We start from the raw sequence: 12,158 nt of genomic DNA on the forward strand, positions 1-12,158 counted from the left end.
ACAATGAATGGGCTCACAGTCTAGAAAGGGGAGACAGATTTAAAAAGCCCCCAAACCCCCCAATTATACAGGTGTCACTATCAACAGAATAAATAGAATTATAGCTATATACTCAACATTAATAAAATAGAGCAATAAATATGTACAAATATACACAAGCACTGTGAGGAGCAGTCACTGGATAAGGAAGAGGTCAAAAATGTCAGGATGTTTGCCCACAGTATAAAGGGAATTCCACAGGCTAAAGTTTGGTGTGAAAAATGGGTCAGGGTATTGGCAGGAGACACTGAGATGGGTAGAATGATAGTAAGGTGCTGGGGGATGGAAGTTTGGGATGGAGGTTAACAGAGAGAATGGAGATGTCATGACCACGAGGTGTGGTGGTGGAGGGCATGGTGAAATCCCAGATCTTCAAGAACTTCAGGTTTCAGTTCCTGGTCCTGAATGACTGCAGCTTCCAATATTCTAAATTTGAGCACATACACATTTCGAAGTTTCTGGATCTGGTAGGTTATGGCCCATTGTCAAGGGAGAACAAAATTCCCCAGCCTATCCTATCTGAGGAAGACTTCAACTTGGACCGACTGTGTTCAAATTCCCTGAAACCTTTGGCTCAGTTGGAAGTTTTATTGGCAGACAGAGTCAGTGCTGTGGCTTTAGTCCTTTTTTTTCATTTTGCTAATATGATTTGTTAAAACATTCTCTGTTTATTTCTTCTTGCTTAACATTTTTTCCACACAGCAGACATAATGAATTTTTGTTTATGATAGACTGCGCTGCCTGAATTATGCTATGGAATCTTGGTTTGGTTTCTCTGGAAAGGTATTTTATGGTCCTATTTGGGGATTTTGACTGCCTTTGGTGACGTGTTTCCTAAGCGGCTTTGTCCCGGGACTGTAAACGTATACCTCATCTTGCAGAGTGAGGAGTTTCATCGTTGTTGCCTAGGAACCCGTCTTCACATCAAATAGTAAGACAGGATGTTTGCCATTCTGGAGGCCTGGAACTCAATCAGCCCACCAGAGTCAAGACACTGCTCACTGTAACACACGCCTAGCTGGGTGAGACAGGCAGCAAGAGCCGATGACAGCTGGATCTTCCAGCAGCTGTTTGGGGGCAATCGGGAAAGGCAAAGCAGACTTGAAAGGACAAGAAACAGCTTCAAATAATTCAGTAGAGTAGCAGACTGTTGGGACACAACAGCAGCAGATACATTGGTCTGTCAACAATCAGGCATAGAGCGGCTCTGTTCGAGTGGAGGCTCTGGAACAACTGTGAATCCAAGAGGCAGAGATGAAACAGCGCCAGACCCCTGCCCGCAGCAAAAGCAGCAGAGCAGCCAAAAACTGATCATTTTGCATCGTTCACCATTTTTTAGGCCACACCCATACGTACCTAAGACTTTGCTGGGTGGCGGGTATCCGGAAAAACTTCATAAGGCCCACTACATGAAATGTTTGTGTTTGTATGAACATTATGTGGGCTCCTCTGAAATAGTTTCTGTGTATGCGTGGATGGGTGTACAGATACCTCTGTGTACACACCCATGAAAAGTGTGTGCAGAGGTTATTTGGGAAATACACCTCTATGAACTGGGCTCTATTGTTAATGAATTTTAAGCACTGAATTTGGTAGGCCAATTATTGGGATCAATGGTCCCTGCAACCCAACACTGTGAAACATGATTATTAAAGGAACTCTGCTAACTTTGATTTCCTACATAATCATCCTAAGAACAATGCCCAGAGCTTAGAACAGTTCTTGGAACATAGTGAGTGCTTAACAAGTACCATATATTAATATTTAGTGGCCATACATCAATTTCTACCATTTCTCCTCTATCTCTAAAAATAGATTGCTCATTCATGAATTGATCTAACACATCTTAAACCTGTGACCTTTGCGGCCTGCACAATTTCTGTAGAAACCAATGTTAAATGCTTCCTCTCCCACCTCCCAGCTATGTGAAGTCTTAGTTATACATTAATATCCCCCATTGGATGGCAAGCTCCTTGAGATTAGAGACCATGTCATGTACTCTTGATGTAAATTTCCCAAGCAATTAGTGCTCTGCAGTTCTCTGCATGCAGTAGGTGCTCTATAAACTCCACTAAATTGCAAGGGTCTCTTTAGGATGTTAGCTCCTTGAAGAGAAAGTATGTGAGTATTGTTTCTGTTGTATTCTTCCAAGGATTTACCATGGTGCTTTGCACCGATTTTGAGCATCATTAGGTGTTCTACATTTCTTTGTTTTATGGGATTTGGAATACCACCAATCTGGGCTCATCCTGTCTACAGCTCTTCTGGATTAATCCATAAATTATTCTAATGTCTGTCTTTTCCTCTGGTCTGTAAACTCCTCGTGGGCAGGGATTTTGATTACCAACTCTCTATTGTACTTTACTCTCTCAAGTCCATACTTAGTACAGTGCTCTGAACACAGACGGTGCTCAATAAATATACCATTGATTGATTAATTGTGTAAGCTTTAATCACAGTTCCTCTCAGCTTCTGTCTTTTCCATAGTGAAGGGTACCACATTTTTCCAGTGTATCCTCATACGATACCTCTTCTGTCCTTTCTACCTTTTCCAACTCTATAATGAGCTCTATGCAGTAAATTTGGAGAGCTCTCGGAGAGAATTCATACTCTTCAGTCATCCCTCCCTAAATTAACCATTCCTCTAAATTAAACTGACTACCTCTCCTCTGATCCACTGTTTACGCCTTGTAACCCCGATACCCACAGCCTGAAGCCCCTTCCTTCTTCAGCTTTGGCCCTGTGCTCATTCAAGTCCTCTTAAAAGTTTCTTCCTCCAGGACCCACTTCATTATTAACCATCCCATATCTTAGGTTGTGCCATGCAATCAGCCACCTCAGCACCAAGATGTTTGTTATTTGTTCACTGGATCTATTGTTTAATATTTATTTTACCACTCAACGATGGTGTAGTCGGCAATTTTCATGTACTGCCTCTGATTCTGTCATCAACAACTAAAGAAAGATATAGAGAACCTGGACATGATTCAGAAGAGTGATGGAAAGATGACTAATGGGTTGAAAAATAAGAGGGAAGGAGAATGTTTACCCTGGAGAAGAAAGGTTAAGAGATGCCTTCAAGTACCTGAAGGGTTATCATTCAAAGACTGACCAGATGTTCTCTATCGCCAAAGAAGACAGACAAGAGAAAATGGGTGTCAGCTGCAGATTGAGGGAGTATAGGTGGTTTATTGGAGGGTGGGTTGTCAAGAGAAGTTGTAGAAATACTTTCTTTAAGAACGGTATGGATCCTTATTGGTCTGGAAAGATTTGTGTTATTATTTTTATTATTTTAATGACAATTGTTAAAACTTGAAATGTGCTGGGCATTGTTCTAAAAACTGGAATAGATACAGGATAATTAGGTTGGACCCAATCTCCTTCCGACATAGGACTCACTAGAGGCCAGAGGAAGGACTAGATTTCTTAAGAGAAACAGCGTGGCTTAGTGGAAAGTGGCTTGGGAGTCAGAGGTTGTGGGTTCTAATCCCAGCTCTGCCACTTACCTGATGTGTGACCTTGGGCAATCCACTTCAATTCTCTGTGCCTCAGTTACCTCATCTGTAAAATGGGGATTAATAATAATAATAATAATAATAATGATAATGGCATTTGTTAAGCAGTTACTGTGTGCCAAGCACTGTTTTAAGCACTAGGGAGAATACAAGGTGATTAGGTTGTCCCCCAGGGGGCTCACAGTCTTAATCCCCCATTTTACAGATGAGGGATTAAGACTGTGAGCTCCACATGGGACAACCTGATTACCTTGTATCTACCCCAGTGCTTAGAACAGTGCTTGGCACATAGTAATTGCTTAATACCATAATTATTATAATCATTATTATTAATTAGGTCTCCTTCAAACTGATTCTGTTTTCATTGCTAAACATATGGAGTCAGATTATTCTCATTCAGTCAAGTTGTATAATTATAAGTAACAAATATGTTTTGCACTGTTCCTTAACAGCTAAGACAGCTAGCATTTGGCAAAACATCAAAATACTGAATATATTAGCCTTTTGTTGAAAACGGCTTTAGATCACTTTAAAAGAGGTCATCAGCATAGCTCATGCCATCATAAATGTCCTGAGGTGTACATTTTATGTTATGAAAAATCATTTACATAGCATTGCTGGACCCCAGGATTAATATCATCAAGACTTTAAGACACAGTACCCATGATCACATTTTGAAATCCTATTTAGCTTCTTAAATTGTATTTCCATTCACTAAAGAAAGAAAATGAGGGGAAAGGAAAGTAAACAGGAAGTGGGTCCTTATGACATTTTCTCAAAGACTGCAAGGTAAACGTTTGGGGACAAGCTAATAAGAAATGTCTAGAGAACCTAGGAGAGATGGAGTCAGCTACCAAAATAATTATTTATCTAGTTCATTAATGGGTACATAGTTTGGAGAAAAGGACAGTATAACAGTCTGGTTATATTTCATCAGGAGATGCAATGGAAAAAATTTTGGCAATATGCCTGGAATTTTGAGACGTTTATTTGTTGTGTTTGCTGTAATTTATTTTAGTGCCTGTCTCCCCTTCTAGACTATAATTTCCTTGAGGGCAGGCATTGTGCCTACTAATTCCTTGCACTCTCCCAAACTCTTAACATAATATGCTGCACAAGGTGTTCAATAAATACTATTGATCCTTGTGGGCAGAGTATGTGTCTACCAACCCTGTTGCTTGTTTTCTCCCAAGCACTTAGTGCCCTACCGTACAAGCAATGAGTGCTCAATAAATACCATCGACTGATTGATTGACAGTAACATCTTCTCCTCCTTACTGTCACTTGCAAACATGCTTTAGCCAGAATGGACATCTTTTCTTCCTTACTGTCTCTTGCAAGTGTGCTTTAGCCAGAGTGGAGTACTTATAGCTCCTGCTTTCAGAGTCTTTATCTGTCTCTAAATCTGCATCTACCTAATAATAAGTGAAGACCCTGTGACTCCTCCTGCTGCCTACCAACCCCCTTTGTGGCTCCATCAGGCTACTGTCTGACTCTGCGATTGCCGGCAGCACCCAGGGCTCTTAGTACAGTGCTCTGCACACAGTAAGTGCTCAATAAATATGATTGATTGATTGATTGATTAGCATCCCCCCCCCACTGCCTCCCCGGGATCCCCCACTGACTCTCCTCCATGCCACTGATTAACCCCCATCTTGACCCAACTTCCAGCATTCTGGCAAAACCAAAAAGCAGCCACAGCTTGGAGTCCATCCACAAAACGCTGGGAAAGCCACTGATTGGGGTTATGACAGTAATAATAATAATAATAATGGTATTTGTTAAGCGCTTACTATGTGCAAAGCACTGTTCTAAGCACTGGGGGATACAAGGTGATCAGGTTGTCCCACGTGGGACTCACAGTCTTCATCCCCATTTTACAGATGAGGGAACTGAGGCCCAGAGAAGTTAAGTGACTTGCCCAGAGTCACACAGCTGACAATTGGCAGAGCTGGGATTTGAACCCATGACCTCTGACTCCAAAGCCCGTGCTCTTTCGACTGAGCCATGCTGCTTCTAGACTCTGAGCCTTGAAGAACCTGCTCCTCCCAGCCACAGTGCCCTAGGGAGCTTTGTTTCTGTCTTTATATTACCTTTTTTGGTTTGTTTCATGTTGCCCTCTATACCTGTCACCTAACACCTTTTCCCCTTTTATTATTAGATTGTGTCCTCCTTTAGGACAGGGACTTTGTCTAATTCCCAGCTGTGTATTCGTTCCTAATAATAATAATAGCAATAATAATAATGACGGCATTTGTTAAGGGCTTACTATATGCCAGGCACTGTACTAAGAACTGGGGTGGATACAAGCAAATCAGGTTGGACACAGTCCAAGTCCCAAATGGGGCTCACAGTCTTGCTCCCCATTTTACAGCTGAGGTAACTGAGGCCCACAGAAGTGAAGTGACTTGCCCAAGGTCACACAGCAGACAAGTGGTAGAGACGGGATTAGAACCCATGACTTTCAGACTCCCAGGCCTGTGTTCTAGCCACTAGGTCATGCTGCTTTCCACTACGCCATGCTGTTTTCCATGCCAATGCTTGGTTCTGTGTTCTACCCACAGTAAGTGCTTAATAAATGATTACAGCTACTACTCTCTCCTCCCCACAGTCCATCTCTGTCCTTCATCCCCATTGGCCTGATAGTTTTGGGGTCCCAAATAATATGATGGTATTTGTTAAGCACTTACTATGTGCCAAGCACCGTTCTAAGCTCTAGATACCATGTGCTGCAATGGAATTTCATGGCAGAAAAGGGATGGGGTACATATGACAAGACAATATATTACAGTACATTAGTTGGGATTGTCAAGGATTTCAGGGCATGAAGTCAGTGCTGTCAGAGGCGATGGCAGGGAAAGCACCTAGGTTTTGAAGTACAAGCATGAAGAGTTGAAATAAATTAGAAGTAGGGGAGCTTGGGGGCTAAGAAGGAGGTGATTTTAAGCTACTTGAGGGCAGGGACTTACTCTATTTTACTCTCCCTAGCACTCTGTACAGTGCTCTGAACACAGTAAGCGTGCAATAAATACTACAGATTGGATTGACTGAGGGTGGAGCAGTAGAGACAGGAGGCAGACAGGAGGTGGGATGGGTAAAGGAAAAAAAATTAAACTGTTCATGTGGTAACCATGGCAGCTTCATATTGTTGTCACTCAAAGCAGGAGTCGGATGCTTAGGGAACAATGAGGGATTGAAAAGAGACCCTATATTTCTGAATGTATGGATGTTAGAAAAAAAAGCATGTTAATTGACAATTGCCTTTTCATGGTATTTATAAACAAGTTCAGTATTTTCAAAACTTTTGTTAATGGTGTGGTATGAAAAGGAAATCCATATTATGTATTAGGAAATAAGGCTTCAATGCTATTATTGAAGTTATTGAATGTGATTTCCATCTTACTAATGGACTGTTTGCACTACTAACAATGCAAATCATGGAAAGAAATGCCTGAGATTCACATTCCATCTTAAGTGTGACCATGCCAGGTGAGATATCCACGCCCTTCAGCCAATAATAAAAAAAATCCAAAATTCTTTATTCACTCTCACTAGAGATTTACAGCTTCTACAGAAGATGTGGCATAGGTGAAGTCTACCGATAAATGACTGCAGGAAGGATACTAGCTTGACATTTGGCACTTTGCACATAGTAAGCGCTTAATAAATGCCATTATTATTATTATTGGCAATTAGGACCACAGCTACTTTAGAGCAGATGGGTTGGGAAGATTAGAAATAGCAAGAGGCAAATTTTTAAAAAGCCCTAGACACTACAAATAGTAAATACACTAACAGGGAAAAGGGCCATCTAGAAGAGGGTATGATGTGGAACAGATTGTAAATCTTAAACTGGTTTTTAGTCACATTTACACATATGGATAAAATCTCAACAATAGTGGCATTGTCCTCAAGCATGAAGAATGAACAAAAATAAATCAACAAATAATATTTACTGAGTGCCCGCTGTGTGTAGAACACTGTACTCTGTGCTTGGGATATTATAATAAGCATAGACTGTAAAAGCCCGGTGTTAGCAGGGATTGTCTGTGTTGCTAAATTGTTCTTTCCAAGCGCTTAGTACATTGCTCTGCACATAGTAAGCCCTTAATAAAAACAATTGAATGAATGAATAAAAGACAATATCAGAACCTTACAACTTAATGGGGAAGGCAGGATGGAGTCTTCCAGCATGGAAAAAAGCATGGGACTGGGAGACAGAGGACCTGGATTCTAATCCCAACTCTGCCACATCCCTGCTGCGTCAACTTGGGCAAATCAGTTAACTTTTCTGTGCCTCAGTTCCTTCATCTTCATCTCACATTCCTCCTGCTTAGAATGTGAGCCCCATGTGGGACCTTATTATTTTGCATCTACCCTAGCACTTAGAACAAAGCTTGGCACACAGTAAATGCCTAACAAATACCACCTTCTTTTTTAATGGGGGAGACACATATAAAGTCATTAACATATGGGGGAAAAGATAATGGAAAGGGTAAATAAGTGCTTAAATAGCTAAGCATGTTAAGTGGTGGACACAAAATTACAACAGGTTGCTGCGAGTGCAAAAGTGCTGACATGGTCTCTGGGAGTACATTGCCGGGGAAAAAAACTTAATTGGGAATTGTCTCATGGAAAATTTCAGTGTGGGGGTGTTAGAGATGAGATTGTAGAAAATAAATCGGCTGTTCAATGACCTTTTTTTCCAAACTGAATTCTAATGTGAGGAAACAGTTGGAAAACTGATCAGTTACAAAATAAAAGCCTCATCACTGCACCCAAATCTTGGGTTGGAATAGTCTAGCTCTTTGTTAGGTTTTTCCATATTGTGTATGTGGTATCCTGTTCTATTCAGCATGGGGCAGGGTGGGATCCAGCCACCACAGCAGGGCCTCAGCCCTAAGCTCAGGCAGTTCTGGTACTGGTGTGAGATTTCTAGGGGGAAGTGTTGTTTAGTGGCACTATGCAGAGATGGTGCAGTGCCAAGACAGTATTACTTCCTGGGTCATCTGCATGTGGACCAGGGGGAAGGTCACTTCCTAGACTGGGTAGAGATCCCTCCAAAACCAACCCCACCAGTCCAGAAACTAGTAGTGGTGTCTGCTTCTGCTAACTCCAGTGCAGTGCTGTCTTGTGAGGAATCCCTCCCTGAACTTGACAGATCTAACGGGAGATGTGATGAGGCATTCATTCATTCATTCATTCAATCGTATTTATTGAGTGCTTACTGTGTGCAGAGCACTGTACTAATTGACACTAGCCAAAGACAGAGCTGCTCCTGAGGCTGAGGAAGACTCTGTACTCCATATTTTCATTGTACTAAACAGGTGCAGTTGGACAGAAGCCATTTCCACCCCCATTTTCTGACCCTGGCTATGTGGTACTTACTCATACTGCCCAATATGGGTATTGACTGTTGCCAAATTGTACTTTCCAAGTGCTTAGTACAGTGCTCTGCACACAGTAAGTGATCAGTAAAAACGATCGAATGAATAAAGGTAGTTTCCATCGAGGTAATCTTACAGTGGCTGCAGTGTGACCCTTTGAAGAGCAGCAGTCTGGGAGTAAGGAGACTTGTTTTCTAGTCCAGGTTCTGCCAATGGTCTGCTGCATAACTTCAGGCAAGCCTCAGTTTCTTCATTTGTGAAACAGGGATACGAGTACCTAGGTTTCCCTACCTCGTAGGGAAGTTATGAGAAACATTGAAGTAACTGATGCGGAAGAGCTTTGGAAAATAAAAGTGCTATACACATTCAAGCTATTATTATCATTATTATTTTTAGTAGAAGTGATAGTAGTACTACTAGTAGTAATATAGTCCACGTATGGTTAACAAAGAGTTCACCCTGGATCTTGAAACCTTTACTTTTTCTATGAGGAATTCCCATTTACACTATGCCAACAAAGCTCCAACTATCCATCCCATTTGATTTGGGGATAAATAATTCTGTGGGATGAAGAAAGCATCCCTGAAATAAACTAATAAACCAGGATTGCCGGAATCTCAGAAAATCTAACGTGATGTTAAAAATGAGCTATAATGCTAAAAACACTCTTTAAAAATGTTCAAAACCTATTAAAAATGCTAAAATAAGTACATTAACATTTCAAACCGCAAAGGTTTAGTGAGATTATCTTCACATGAGACAAGTGGATGTTAAACTCCTCCATATTGTACATGATTATATTATGATTTACAACAATTATATTTACACATTGTCTATAATAGCACTTAATTTAAAATACGGTTAATGAACCACTTATTTTGTCTATCAAATTCAATTTCATAGTCTTTCCAGAAAAGTTTTGAAGTGAAGAACCCCTCTTCCCCTCCTAACATATTGTACTTTATTGTAGGTTTTAAAGAGATGAAATTCAGGATTTGGGATATCATAGCATGACAAGATGATCTATCTATCTATCTATATCTTATATTACATATGAGAAGCAGCATGGCTTTATTGGATAGAGCACAGGCCTGGGATTGAGAAGGACCTGAGGACCTCTACCACTTATCTGCTGTGTGACTTTGGGCAAGTCACTTAACTTCTCTGTGCCTCACTTATCTCATCTGTAAAATGGGGGTGAGTGTGAACTGTGTGACTGTGTCTGACCTAACTAGTATCTAACCCAGTGCTTAGAACAGTGCTTGGCACATAGTAAGTGCTTAACAAATACCAAAATATATACATAAGTTTTGATGGAATTTTTGATGGAATCACTTCAAAAACTCAACAGTTTATAACTTAGATTGTCAGCTTTTACATTCCTGATTTACCATTTTTAGTGACAAAAACAACAAAAGATAAAAGAAGAAAAATATGATGACTTGCTTGGATATACTAGAAATGCATTTTGTAGGTTCTTGTGACAAACATAGCCTGTGACATTAATTATATTGTTATGTATGGATGTGTGATCAATAATTGAGTTAGTAATCAGAAGTGTTGATTCAAAATTATTCTACCTTTTAACAGTAATTGAAGATAACTGTCCTGTGTAATAAATATTTTGTTTAGAAAGTAGGCATTGACTTTGGTTTCTTTTTCAGTGTTAAAAGCTCTTCAATAAGGTCTAAAGAAGAGCAGTTCTGGTCTATCTCAGGGCATTTGTATTTCTGGAGACACTCTGCTTTCCTCTTCTAATGAGGTGCATTAGCCAAGAGTTAAAAGACCTTTGCCCTTAGGATCAAGTGCCTTCTCTGCAGGGACAAAGCAGGGAATGGGATTATGGCTTGACAAGAGCCAGCTGGAAGAAATACTTGACAATTCACACTTAAAGTAATCTCCGAATATTGCATGGCAGTGGCAGTAGGAGGAAGTAACAGTATGATTCTCTAGTAGGAAGACATAAAAAAAGATTGTAAGTCACATTTTGGGACCCTATATGTAGTTTCTGAATTGAGGTGCCATGATTAGTTAGCTCTACAGCTTACGAATAAACATAATCTTTGGTCATCTTTCAAGCGACTGTTTTTTTACACTGGGGATACCACTTCCCACCAATGGATTATCTTCATTCTGTCAACTTGTTTAATAAATTGCACTGAACTTGAAAATATATTTTGGTTAAAAAAACAAGAAATAATAGCAGTGTACGGAAGTCTGCAATATTTCCTTTTACAAAATTCATGGAAGAAAAACAAGGAGTTCAGTTATTTTCTTTCTCTGCCCTTGGAGAGATGAGTTGGAGAGAGAAAAGGGAAGTGGGGTAAAGCAATACTCAAAGCACTGATTACATTCTTTTTTTCCTCAATAATACACTTCCAGGATTTCATTTTAGTCAAACCTGCGAAGTTAATTGTTCTTCAGTAATAACACCATGTTATAAATACTGCTTATTTAATTACTCGGACTGACAAAAAGTTGTAGTACTAATATAGATAATAAACAGATTAATGGTATTTATTAAACACCTGACCATGTGCCAAGCACTGTATTATGCTCTTGGGAGAGATCAATACAGTAGAGTTGTTAGACTTATTCCTTACCCGGCAGGAGCTCAAATAGTAGTCAATGATTTCTGTATGTCAGAATGCATTTTTCATTCATTCATTCAGTCTTTTATTGAGCACTTACTGTTTGCATAGCACTGTACTAAGTGCTTGGGGGAGTACAATATAGCAATAAACAGACACATTTCCAGCTCACAACAAGCTTACAGTCTTGAGTCTAGTCCTATCCTAAAATTATTTCTATTAAAATGAATTCATTCTTTAATAAATGCTTTGTCAATTTACCACAATTTTGATTTTCACTATATCTTCTCTATGACTGAATTATCATGTGACATTTCTTGATTTGCTAAGTCTTTGATAATTATGTTCCATAGCATTGTGGTCATCAATGACTTCCTGCTTCTTAGAAAGCTCTCAGACATTGTTTCTAAGGATCTTTTCCATTCTTTTTGAAGATAGGTACCTATCTTCAATTTTCCAATGTTAATAATTTAGAATGCCTCACAGACACTAAAGATATACACCATGTAATCTATTGATTCCTCCCAATGAGGAATCATGACACTCTGCTTACGCTTGAGGAAACTTTTGCTTGGGATAAGTTTTTGCTGTAGTAAGAGAAAATAGTACAGATAAGCTGTCCAGAA

This window comes from Tachyglossus aculeatus, chromosome 14, assembly GCF_015852505.1.
Source record: "Tachyglossus aculeatus isolate mTacAcu1 chromosome 14, mTacAcu1.pri, whole genome shotgun sequence".
Lineage (NCBI taxonomy): Eukaryota > Metazoa > Chordata > Mammalia > Monotremata > Tachyglossidae > Tachyglossus > Tachyglossus aculeatus.